Raw genomic sequence first — 13048 nt, 5'->3', positions numbered from 1 at the left:
TTTATTTCAGTCACTTGATTAAGTGTGACCCTGGCCAAGAGGCAGACGGTGAGCTGTGCCATAAAGCAATGGAATCAATCAAAGTCATTCATTAATTAAGATAGCAAGGTAGAACATCTCAAATCCATGTATTCTGATCCAAAAAGCTTTATAGAAATACATGGGAAGAGAATGTGGTAAACATAAAAAACCGACCGGGAGCAACCTCTTCATAGATAACATAAGAGAATGTGCTGTTGACTGTGGGTGATCTCCTCACCCAAGGAATGCCTGTCCAGACTAATAGTTTAGAGAAGTTTCTCAAACCCCAACCAAAACAGAGAGCCTGTCTGAGATATCATTCAGGGAATGCCTGCCCAGACTAATAGTGTAGAGAAGTCTCACAAACCCCAACCAAAACAGAGAGCCTGTCTGAGATATCATTCAGGGAATGCCTGCCAGACTAATAGTTTAGAGAAGTCTCGCAAACCCCAACCAAAACAGAGAGCCTGTCCGAGATATCATCCAGGGAATGCCTGCCCAGACTAATAGTGTAGAGAAGTCTCACAAACCCCAACCAAAACAGAGAGCCTGTCTGAGATATCATTCAGGGAATGCCTGCCCAGACTAATAGTGTAGAGAAGTCTCACAAACCCCAACCAAAACAGAGAGCCTGTCTGAGATATCATTCAGGGAATGCCTGTCCAGAATAATAGTGTAGAGAAGTCTCAAAAACCCCAACCAAAACAGAGAGCCTGTCTGAGATATCACTCAGGGAATGCCTGTCCAGACTAATAGTTTAGAGAAGTCTCTCAAACCCCAACAAAAATAGAGAGACTGTCTGAGATATCACCCAGGGAATGCCTGTCCAGAATAATAGTGTAGAGAAGTCTCAAAAACCCCAACCAAAACAGTGAGCCTGTCTGAGATATCACCCAGGGAATGCCTGTCCAGAGTAATAGTGTAGAGAAGTCTCTCAAACCCCAACCAAAACAGAGAGCCTGTCTGAGATATCACCCAGGGAATGCCTGCCCAGACTAATAGTGTAGAGAGGTCTCACAAACCCCAACCAAAACAGAGAGCCTGTCTGAGATATCATTCAGGGAATGCCTGCCCAGACTAATAGTGTAGAGAAGTCTCACAAACCCCAACCAAAACAGAGAGCCTGTCTGAGATATCATTCAGGGAATGCCTGCCAGACTAATAGTTTAGAGAAGTCTCGCAAACCCCAACCAAAACAGAGAGCCTGTCCGAGATATCATCCAGGGAATGCCTGCCCAGACTAATAGTGTAGAGAAGTCTCACAAACCCCAACCAAAACAGAGAGCCTGTCTGAGATATCATTCAGGGAATGCCTGCCCAGACTAATAGTGTAGAGAAGTCTCACAAACCCCAACCAAAACAGAGAGCCTGTCTGAGATATCACTCAGGGAATGCCTGTCCAGACTAATAGTTTAGAGAAGTCTCTCAAACCCCAACAAAAATAGAGAGACTGTCTGAGATATCACCCAGGGAATGCCTGTCCAGAATAATAGTGTAGAGAAGTCTCAAAAACCCCAACCAAAACAGTGAGCCTGTCTGAGATATCACCCAGGGAATGCCTGTCCAGAGTAATAGTGTAGAGAAGTCTCTCAAACACCAACCAAAACAGAGAGCCTGTCTGAGATATCACCCAGGGGATGTAGGTCCAGACTAATAGTTTAGAAAAGTCTCTCAAACCTCAACCAAAACAGAGAGCCTGTCTGAGATATCACCCAGGGGAAGCCTGTCCAGACTAATAGTTTAGAGAAGTCTCTCAAACACCAACCAAAATAGAGAGCCTGTCTGAGATATCACCCAGGGAATGGCTGCCCAGACTAATAGTTTAGAGAAGACTCTCTAACGCCAACCAAAACAGAGAGCCTGTCTGATATATCACCCAGGAATGCCTGTCCAGACTGATAGTTTAGAGAAGTCTCTCAAACCCCAAACAAAACAGAGAGCCTGTCTGAGATATCACCCAGTCAATGCCGTCCAGACTAATAGTTAAGAGAAGTCTCTCAAACCCTAACCAAAACAGAGAGCCTGTCTGAGATATCACCCAGGGAATGCCTGGCCAGACTAATAGTGTAGAGAAGTCTCTCAAACCCCAAACAAAACAGAGAGCCTGTCTGAGATATCACCCAGGGAATGCCTGTCCAGACTAATAGTTTAGAGAAGTCGCTCAAACCCCAACCAAAACAGAGAGCCTGCCTGAGATATCATCCAGGTAATGCCTGTCCAGACTAATAGTGTAGAGAAGTCTCTCAAACCCCAACCAGAACAGAGAGCCTGTCTGAGATATCACCCAGGGAATGCCTGTCCAGACTAATAGTGTAGAGAAGTCTCTCAAACCGCAGCCAAAACAGAGAGCCTGTCTGAGATATCACCCAGGGAATTCCTGTCCAGACTAATAGTGTAGAGAAGTCTCTCAAAACCCAACCAAGACAGAGAGCCTGCTTGAGATATCACCCAGGGAATGACTGTACATACTAATAGTTTAGAGAAGTCTCTCAAACCCCAACCAAAACAGAGAGCCTGTCTGAGATATCACCCAGGGAATACCTGTCCAGACTAACAGTTTAGAGAAGTCTCTCAAACCCCAACCAAAACAGAGAGCCTGTCTGAGATATCACCCAGGGAATGCCTGTCCAGACTAATAGTTTAGAGAAGTTTCTCAAACCTCAATCAAAACAGACAGCCTGTCTGAGATATCACCCAGGGAATGCTTGCCCATACTAATAGTTAAGAGAAGTCTCTCAAACCCCAACAAAAATAGAGAGACTGTCTGAGATATCACCCAGGGAATGCCTGTCCAGAATAATAGTGTAGAGAAGTCTCAAAAACCCCAACCAAAACAGTGAGCCTGTCTGAGATATCACCCAGGGAATGCCTGTCCAGAGTAATAGTGTAGAGAAGTCTCTCAAACACCAACCAAAACAGAGAGCCTGTCTGAGATATCACCCAGGGGATGCAGGTCCAGACTAATAGTTTAGAGAAGTCTCTCAAACCTCAACCAAAACAGAGAGCCTGTCTGAGATATCACCCAGGGGAAGCCTGTCCAGACTAATAGTTTAGAGAAGTCTCTCAAACACCAACCAAAATAGAGAGCCTGTCTGAGATATCACCCAGGGAATGGTTGCCCAGACTAATAGTTTAGAGAAGACTCTCTAACGCCAACCAAAACAGAGAGCCTGTCTGATATATCACCCAGGAATGCCTGTCCAGACTGATAGTTTAGAGAAGTCTCTCAAACCCCAAACAAAACAGAGAGCCTGTCTGAGATATCACCCAGTCAATGCCGTCCAGACTAATAGTTAAGAGAAGTCTCTCAAACCCTAACCAAAACAGAGAGCCTGTCTGAGATATCACCCAGGGAATGCCTGGCCAGACTAATAGTGTAGAGAAGTCTCTCAAACCCCAAACAAAACAGAGAGCCTGTCTGAGATATCACCCAGGGAATGCCTGTCCAGACTAATAGTTTAGAGAAGTCGCTCAAACCCCAACCAAAACAGAGAGCCTGCCTGAGATATCATCCAGGTAATGCCTGTCCAGACTAATAGTGTAGAGAAGTCTCTCAAACCCCAACCAGAACAGAGAGCCTGTCTGAGATATCACCCAGGGAATGCCTGTCCAGACTAATAGTGTAGAGAAGTCTCTCAAACCGCAGCCAAAACAGAGAGCCTGTCTGAGATATCACCCAGGGAATTCCTGTCCAGACTAATAGTGTAGAGAAGTCTCTCAAAACCCAACCAAGACAGAGAGCCTGCTTGAGATATCACCCAGGGAATGACTGTACATACTAATAGTTTAGAGAAGTCTCTCAAACCCCAACCAAAACAGAGAGCCTGTCTGAGATATCACCCAGGGAATACCTGTCCAGACTAACAGTTTAGAGAAGTCTCTCAAACCCCAACCAAAACAGAGAGCCTGTCTGAGATATCACCCAGGGAATGCCTGTCCAGACTAATAGTTTAGAGAAGTCTCTCAAACCTCAATCAAAACAGACAGCCTGTCTGAGATATCACCCAGGGAATGCTTGCCCATACTAATAGTTAAGAGAAGTCTCTCAACCCCCAACCAAAACAGAGAGCCTGTCTGAGATATCACCCAGGGAATGCCTGTCCAGACTAATAGTTTAGAGAAGTCTCTCAAACCCCAACAAAAATAGAGAGACTGTCTGAGATATCACCCAGGGAATGCCTGTCCAGAATAATAGTGTAGAGAAGTCTCAAAAACCCCAACCAAAACAGTGAGCCTGTCTGAGATATCACCCAGGGAATGCCTGTCCAGAGTAATAGTGTAGAGAAGTCTCTCAAACACCAACCAAAACAGAGAGCCTGTCTGAGATATCACCCAGGGGATGCAGGTCCAGACTAATAGTTTAGAGAAGTCTCTCAAACCTCAACCAAAACAGAGAGCCTGTCTGAGATATCACCCAGGGGAAGCCTGTCCAGACTAATAGTTTAGAGAAGTCTCTCAAACACCAACCAAAATAGAGAGCCTGTCTGAGATATCACCCAGGGAATGGTTGCCCAGACTAATAGTTTAGAGAAGACTCTCTAACGCCAACCAAAACAGAGAGCCTGTCTGATATATCACCCAGGAATGCCTGTCCAGACTGATAGTTTAGAGAAGTCTCTCAAACCCCAAACAAAACAGAGAGCCTGTCTGAGATATCACTCAGTCAATGCCGTCCAGACTAATAGTTAAGAGAAGTCTCTCAAACCCTAACCAAAACGGAGAGCCTGTCTGAGATATCACCCAGGGAATGCCTGGCCAGACTAATAGTGTAGAGAAGTCTCTCAAACCCCAAACAAAACAGAGAGCCTGTCTGAGATATCACCCAGGGAATGCCTGTCCAGACTAATAGTTTAGAGAAGTCGCTCAAACCCCAACCAAAACAGAGAGCCTGCCTGAGATATCATCCAGGTAATGCCTGTCCAGACTAATAGTGTAGAGAAGTCTCTCAAACCCCAACCAGAACAGAGAGCCTGTCTGAGATATGACCCAGGGAATGCCTGTCCAGACTAATAGTGTAGAGAAGTCTCTCAAACCGCAGCCAAAACAGAGAGCCTGTCTGAGATATCACCCAGGGAATTCCTGTCCAGACTAATAGTGTAGAGAAGTCTCTCAAAACCCAACCAAGACAGAGAGCCTGCTTGAGATATCACCCAGGGAATGACTGTACATACTAATAGTTTAGAAAAGTCTCTCAAACCCCAACCAAAACAGAGAGCCTGTCTGAGATATCACCCAGGGAATACCTGTCCAGACTAACAGTTTAGAGAAGTCTCTCAAACCCCAACCAAAACAGAGAGCCTGTCTGAGATATCACCCAGGGAATGCCTGTCCAGACCAATAGTTTAGAGAAGTCTCTCAAACCTCAATCAAAACAGACAGCCTGTCTGAGATATCACCCAGGGAATGCTTGCCCATACTAATAGTTAAGAGAAGTCTCTCAACCCCCAACCAAAACAGAGAGCCTGTCTGAGATATCACCCAGGGAATGCCTGTCCAGACTAATAGTTTAGAGAAGTCTCTCAAACCCCAACAAAAATAGAGAGACTGTCTGAGATATCACCCAGGGAATGCCTGTCCAGAATAATAGTGTAGAGAAGTCTCAAAAACCCCAACCAAAACAGTGAGCCTGTCTGAGATATCACCCAGGGAATGCCTGTCCAGAGTAATAGTGTAGAGAAGTCTCTCAAACACCAACCAAAACAGAGAGCCTGTCTGAGATATCACCCAGGGGATGCAGGTCCAGACTAATAGTTTAGAGAAGTCTCTCAAACCTCAATCAAAACAGACAGCCTGTCTGAGATATCACCCAGGGAATGCCTGCCCATACTAATAGTTAAGAGAAGTCTCTCAACCCCCAACCAAAACAGAGAGCCTGTCTGAGATATCACCCAGGGAATGCCTGTCCAGACTAATAGTTTAAAGAGGACTCTGAAACCCCAACCAAAACAGAGAGCCTGCCTGAGATATCACCAAGGGAATGCCTGTCCATCCTAATAGTTAAGAGAGGACTCTCAAACCCCAACCAAAACAGAGAGTCTGTCTGAGATATCACCCAGGGAATGTCTGTCCAGACTAATAGTTTAGAGAAGTCTCTCAAACCCCAACCAAAACAGAGAGCCTGTCTGAGATATCACCCCGGGAATGCCTGTCCAGACTAATAGTTTAGAGAAGTCTCTCGAACCCCAACCAAAACAGAGAGCCTGTCTGAGATACACTTGAGTTGCTGCAACTGTATTGCTTTAAAGGAATACAGTGAAGATTAAGCCACATACGTGACTCAAAGGGTTGCCAACACGTGCTCTTGAGGATCAGAGTAATGTGATTGTAATAGCAGTTAAAAGCTTGACGTAAGTGGTTTAAGTATGCAATTTGAGATTCCCAGATGCAGAACCTTGCCTCCATCTATAGGGCATATGTTAGAATGGATTTCTAAACTCTGGCCTGGTGGACAGATGTGACAGATGTGTAGGAGGCCACCCTTGTTAGTGTAACAGGGTATACTTCTGGGAAGATAGCCAGAACAAATCTCAGTATCTTGGCGAGCGGTCAAGGCAAATTCTCAAGAGAGGTGAGAGTGATAAGAGGTATGTAATGAGCACACACAATGAAGCACCAAGAAATACAATTAGATAGTAACATACTAAAAATATACTTTTTATTATAGGCCCAATACCAGCACAAATAAATCAAGAAATGCAATAATGAAATATCACTCAAGCAACACAGTATGTACCATATATACAATCACTAGAGTCAGTGCCAGAAAGTTAAGAACTTCACCAATACCTGCAAAGGAAAAGGGTGAATAACTTTTATAGCAGAGACAACCTTCAGAGATGAAAACCCTAACCTTATAAGTCCAGCCCTAAGATGAATGAAGCCTTGTGCTCAATGTTCCATGTGTACATTTTTGGCAACATTTAATTTACTGCTATTTTACCACCACTTATATTTTCACAAAATAGCAGTATTCAATACGGGTTATCTTAGAAATTACTAGGTGCACTGGGGCTCCTTTGTACTTTGTGTCTGATATTGTTTTCCCAGTGAAATGATGACACACTAGGAACTTGTCCAAACAAAGTGAGAGGTACAGATTTCATAGTTTTTGGGTAGTTAAATAACTCACCATACTATCATATGTTCCAAGATCGCATCAATTGAATTCCTAACGGATATTTTGAAACATTCTAATAGCTGTTATCCTTCTGTTTTTTATCTCCCCCTCTTCCCTCTTCTCTAACAGCGATCTCATGTTCACATTATGACTGTTGACAAGATTACACATTTGTCTTAAAGATGAAATGAATAGTGTATTAATCAAACTCAAGAGATGCATAGTCAAAATGTGCCCTGATGAGGACCAAGAGGGTCGAAACATGTGTTGGCAATTTGTGTATTGGGAATCTCTATATCAGTCAATTTGGCAATTTGTGTATTGGGAATGTTTACATCAGATGAACATTCAGACATGAATTGACCTCAATGTTCTGTATGTTTTGATTTAGCAAACACAGTGAACTGAACTTTCAGACATGAATTAACATCAATCTTGTATATTTTCTGATTTTGCTATATCTGTGCAGAGATAATATGTGTTGAAACTGGAATCAATGCCAATAAAACATGTACTGCTCTCAGGCAATCAAATTCACAGTGACATATTATTTTCTATAACTATTCCCAAGAGGAGTGTATAGCGTGGAAGTGGAGAATAACTTGGACTTATTGATCTTTGTAGAGGTGGGTTGGGGTAGCCCATCAATTCTACCTATACCGCAGCCAATACTAATTTTCTCTACATTGTCTTTTTCCAATACCAATTTTCAGGTTGAAATTGGTGAAGGCTTTTAGCGCACCACAAACTAGGTACCCCACAAACATCACACTCCTATATTTGTGGACCCCCCAAACATTTTACTTTCTTTTTTCAGCCTCCTGTCCTGACTTTTTCCAGTGGAGCACAACCTTCATCTGCACTCTACTGGGCCTTCGCTCATCATTATGGTGACACTGACATGTCCTTCAGACAGTCAGTACCGGGAAACATTGTTTCTCTTAGTCTTATGACTTTGTTGCCACTTTGGCAACAGTATTTCATTGCGCAAATTACATTACAGTACTGAGCAATGGGGCTCTTGCACTTTTCGAGCCATAGACAACCACTATGGATTTTTTGGTAGCTGGACAATGTGCCTAGGAGTAGACTGGTGACAGCAGAAGCTTTTTCATGCATTTGTATGTACCTTTACTGAGTTATACCGTGCTTACCACGTTTGGCTCATGACTGTGGCTAGTGTCCATCATGGTTGTGTCACAAGGTCTTTAGTCTTCTCCTTTGACCATTATGTCTATTGGCCTTCCTCTTTGATCTTTGTGACCCGGGGAGTCCTTACTTTCTTTTGTCTCACCTGTAGTGACAGAGAAGCCAGGTGAGACCCTCTAATGGTAACAGATTGCAACGCCCAGGTATGGCTACCGCAGAACAGGTACAAGAGCTGGTCAATGCTGTCGAAGGACTTTCGTTGGAGTTACAAGGACTCAAGGTAGAAAACACAGTCCTGCGTCAGAAAATGACCGCTCGAGAAACCCATCAGTCTGATCTACCCCCTTTGACATTGGCAGCAGGAAAGTTTGACGGATCCCCAAAGAGGGTAAAGGAGTGTATTGATGCCTGTTTAGTCTATTTTACATTCAGGCCTGCCACTTACGCCTCAGAATGCACCAAGATGGGGTTTCTTATTTCCAACATGGTTGGAAACGCGCTAGCCTGGGCTACGCCATTAGTAACATCGCTAATCCCATAATTCAGGATTATAATGCCTTTGTAACATTACTACGACAAACTTTTGAAAGACAAGAGATAGGCTTCTCTGCAGGAGAAGCACTACTGGATATCAAGCAAGGCTCAATGGACCTGTTGTCTTACATCTCGCATTCAAGTGGCTAGCCAGCGAGGTAAGCTGGCCGGAATCATTTCAATTCACAGTATTCCAGAGGGGACTTCATGAGGAACTCAAAGTTGGCCTGGATTCCACACCCTTCCACGCTTGACGAATTATGTTCCCTGGCTCTTCAAATTGATTTCAGAATGTCTGAGAGATGATCCGTAAGGAAAAGAAGCTTTTGCTTCCAGAAACCGGACTGTAGATGTCGACAACTCCTCAAGAGGTTTGCCCTGGTGACAAGCTGATGCAAATAGGGGCAGCCAGAGGCACTTTTACACCAACAGAAAGAAACCGATGGCGTGACAAGGGTCTATGTATATACTGTGCCTCTGATGCCCACTTATTAAGAGACTGTCCTGAAGTACTCCCACGAAAACAGGGAAATGACAGACCCCAGTTTTAAGAGGAGCCACTAAACAGGGTTCTACTGAAGGTTCCCAAAGGACCAGAAGGACAGAGGATGACTCCCATTTAATGGTGTTAAGCATTACTCTCCAGTGGACAAACAGCCCAAGAGAAAGGTTCTGGCCTTGGTCGATATCGCCCTAGCAGGGAACTTTGTTGATGTCAACTCGGCCAAGCAGGAGGGTATCAGTCTCGTACACAAAGAGGAAGAACAGAAAATTGATGGGGTGGATGGTCGCCCCCTGTGCTCTGGTCCCATCATCCAGACCACCACCTCTATATAGGTATCTATCCATAATCATCAAGAGACCATCATATTCGATGTCATTCGAGCCACACATTTCCCTATCATTTTGGGAATACCTTGGCATCGTAAGCACAATCCTCTCATTGACCCTGTGTCCTATTCCTCACAGACTTCTACTGCGGTTAACAGTCTGGCCTCCATTTTTATGTGCAACGTTACTGTTCATTCCGTGTATTTGCTTCTTGTGCTTTTGCTTCGTAATTTTCTTCCATTCCTGGTCTTGGCCGACCCTTCCTTGACTTACTTTCATTTCGCCTTTGCTCAGCTCTTCCCACCTTTGTTTGCTTTACCAGCCGTGAGTCTCATCTCGCATCCCTCCTTTGCCAGCACTCTCTCTCCTTACCTGCCTACTTTTCGGTGCTCCCATTCATCAAGGCATAAAATAAGCGGTATCGCATCGCAGTTTGCGAGACAATACTGCTTATTTTCTTTTAATTTAAAGAATCATGTTGCACTAACTGCGAGATCATTTTTAGAAGAAGATTAATGTAGTTAGCCTGGCCTGCCTGGGCATGAGCTGCACAGCTTGGAGGCGAGGCAGGGGTAGAGGATCCCGGGTTGGGCGCAAACATTGTATCAATGCATGTGCCCAGCCCAGGCACTGTGTCAGACAAGCACATGTGCAGAAGAGTGGCACGAGCAGAGAGCGTCATGGACAGCTCGGCTGCCCAGTCTTTTACGTGGATGCCGAAGGGTGATTGCGAAGCTAACTTCAGCCTGTTGCTGAAGGTAAGGTTAACTACTTTTGCTGTGCCTTCTGTAAGTAGATGAGCTGCCTTATGGCTGCAGGCTTGCCATCAGTGCAGGGACTGTGTGCTTCCCGCACCAATAACACAGCTAAGGCTTTCTAAACGTTCTTTACAGCTCGAGACAGCAGTGATTCGCTGCTGTCTTGCATTTCAAAGAACATTTAAAAAGCCTCATTAGGCTGTTTTACCAGTGTGGGAAGCACACTGCCCTCGCACTGATGAAACAGACTCCAGGCAAAATGCCTCCTTAATGTCTTTGCAGTGCAGGACAGCAGTGACTCGCTACTGTCCTGCGCTTAATAGAACATTTTAAAAGCCCCATCAAGCTTCAAAGAACATTTAAACAGCCTGCAGGCAAAGCCTTACTGGCTTGGGATGGTGTCTGGGCCTTTCAACCTTTTCAACTGAAAAGAGCATCGAGTTTCAGAGGGGCCCTCAGCAACTGCCCCCATGTTGGCGGTCAGCAGTCTTCTAACAGAAGCAACATCTTTTTTTCAAGCTATAAATGAGCACTTTGCAGAGCGCCTTTTACAAGCTGCATTTGTTGGAACCCTTAATGCTGTCTCCTCTCTCGGGGTATACAGAAGTGGGCGTATCACATCATTGCCCTTTTACTCTAGTTTCTCTGCGTCCTCCCGGCTGACAAAGAAGCAGTAATAGCTTTTGAGTGGATTTTTAGTGTTTGTGCTGCCAGCTGGTTGGACGTTTTGCGATTATCTGTTTCTTGGTCTCAGTAATAACGTATACTCCCCATGGGTGATTATGACTATTTTCCTCCGCTCTAAGCAGGAAGGGACACAAACCTGTTGAAATGGGCCAATAAACATCTTCAGTCGGGTCTGAACCCAGGTCTTGGCAGGGGGCTCAAGCAGATGGGCCCTGGCTCACCTTCGCCCAGCCCTGTTAATGTCTTTGAAGTGCAGTACTGCCATGATTCGCTGTGGTTCTGCACTTCAAAGAACATTAAGTTAGCCTCAACCAGCTGTGTTATCAATGCAGGGCCCATGCAGCTCCCATGATAAAGCAGCCTGCAGGCTTAAGCAGTGGTACAAATGTACATTATTAACTGTGGGATCCCACCGGTGGGGGTGGGGGAATTATTTAGGGCAGAGGGACCGGGAGCAGTTTCTCAGCCCCACCCATAAATAAATATTTCCATTTCAGAAGATTTATTTATAAACAACTGGAAAATAACCCAAGGAAGGATGAGCATTTTCTTTAATGTTGCAAACAAAGTATAAAAGGTGTACACCTTTTAAACCTGCACATCTGTACTGAAACGTTTTATACAAAGTACAATCTTAACAAGTATATTCAGAAGTGTCTTGTAAGATGTTCCAGTGGTCTTGTGGGTATGTTTCTTGACTTTGGTCCTGATGACCTTAACCCATCGGCAACAAAAGCAGACCGTAAACACTAAAATACTTGAAGGGTGCAAATTGGATCTGAGAAATTCTTTTTGTCGGACCCTAGATCTGGGAAAATACGGCCCAATGACCCGGGCTGGGCATAAGGCCTTCTTAATGTCTTTGAAGTGTGGGACGGCAGTGATTGTTTCTTTGATGGGAACACTTCAAGTGATGTCTTTTCTGCATCACTTGCAGGAACAATCACTGCCTGCCAGCAAGCCCCTACAGCCTGCAGGGATAAGGCTTTCTTAATGTCTTAATGCAAGCAAGCCCCCACAGCCTGTATGCATAAGGCCTTCTTAATGTCTTATCACTGCCAGCCAGCAAGCCCCTCAGCCCGCAGGCATAAGGCCTTCTTAATGTCTTATCACTGCCTGCCAGCAAGCCCCCACAGCCTACATGCATAAGGCCTTCTTAATGTCTTATCACTGCCTGCCAGCAAGCCCCCACAGCCTGCAGGCATAAGTCCTTCTTAATGTCTTATCACTGCCTGCCAGCAAGCCCCCACAGCCTGCAGGCATAAGTCCTTCTTAATGTCTTATCACTGCCTGCCAGCAAGCCCCCACAGCCTACATGCATAAGTCCTTCTTAATGTCTTATCACTGCCTGCCAGCAAGCCCCCACAGCCTGTATGCATAAGGCCTTCTTAATGTCTTATCACTGCCAGCCAGCAAGCCCCTCAGCCCGCAGGCATAAGTCCTTCTTAATGTCTTATCACTGCCTGCCAGCAAGCCCCCACAGCCTGCAGGCATAAGTCCTTCTTAATGTCTTATCACTGCCTGCCAGCAAGCCCCCACAGCCTGCAGGCATAAGTCCTTCTTAATGTCTTATCACTGCCTGCCAGCAAGCCCCCACACCCTGCAGGCATAAGTCCTTCTTAATGACTTATCACTGCCTGCCAGCAAGCCCCCACACCCTGCAGGCATAAGTCCTTCTTAATGTCTTATCACTGCCTGCCAGCAAGCCCCCACAGCCTGCAGGCATAAGTCATTCTTAATGTCTTATCACTGCTGGGGGCCCAGCCTGCAGGGATAAGGTCTTCTGAATATTTTTTGGAGCGTGGGACTGCAGTGATTTGCTGGTGTCCCGCCTTTTAAAGAACATTTAGAAGGCCTTATGCCTGCAGGTTGTGTTATCAGTGTGGGACTGTGTGCTGTCAAGTTTCTGGAAAGAATCTTTTTCCCACCCGATGATCAGCAGGAGAAATAT

General features: G+C 45.1%; 1 protein-coding gene across 1 annotated transcript in view; it reads right to left on the bottom strand.

Moving 5' to 3' along the window:
- Positions 1 to 13048, bottom strand: part of LOC138568885 (vomeronasal type-2 receptor 26-like) — a 152264-nt gene that overhangs the window by 99623 nt on the left and 39593 nt on the right. The window lies entirely within an intron of this gene.

The sequence above is a fragment of the Ambystoma mexicanum genome, chromosome 2q (genome assembly GCF_040938575.1).
Source record: "Ambystoma mexicanum isolate Mex_15411 chromosome 2q, UKY_AmexF1_1, whole genome shotgun sequence".
Taxonomy (NCBI): Eukaryota; Metazoa; Chordata; class Amphibia; order Caudata; family Ambystomatidae; genus Ambystoma; species Ambystoma mexicanum.
The sequence above is the reverse complement of the archived record's forward strand: the minus strand, read 5'-3'. Positions and strand labels throughout refer to the sequence as shown.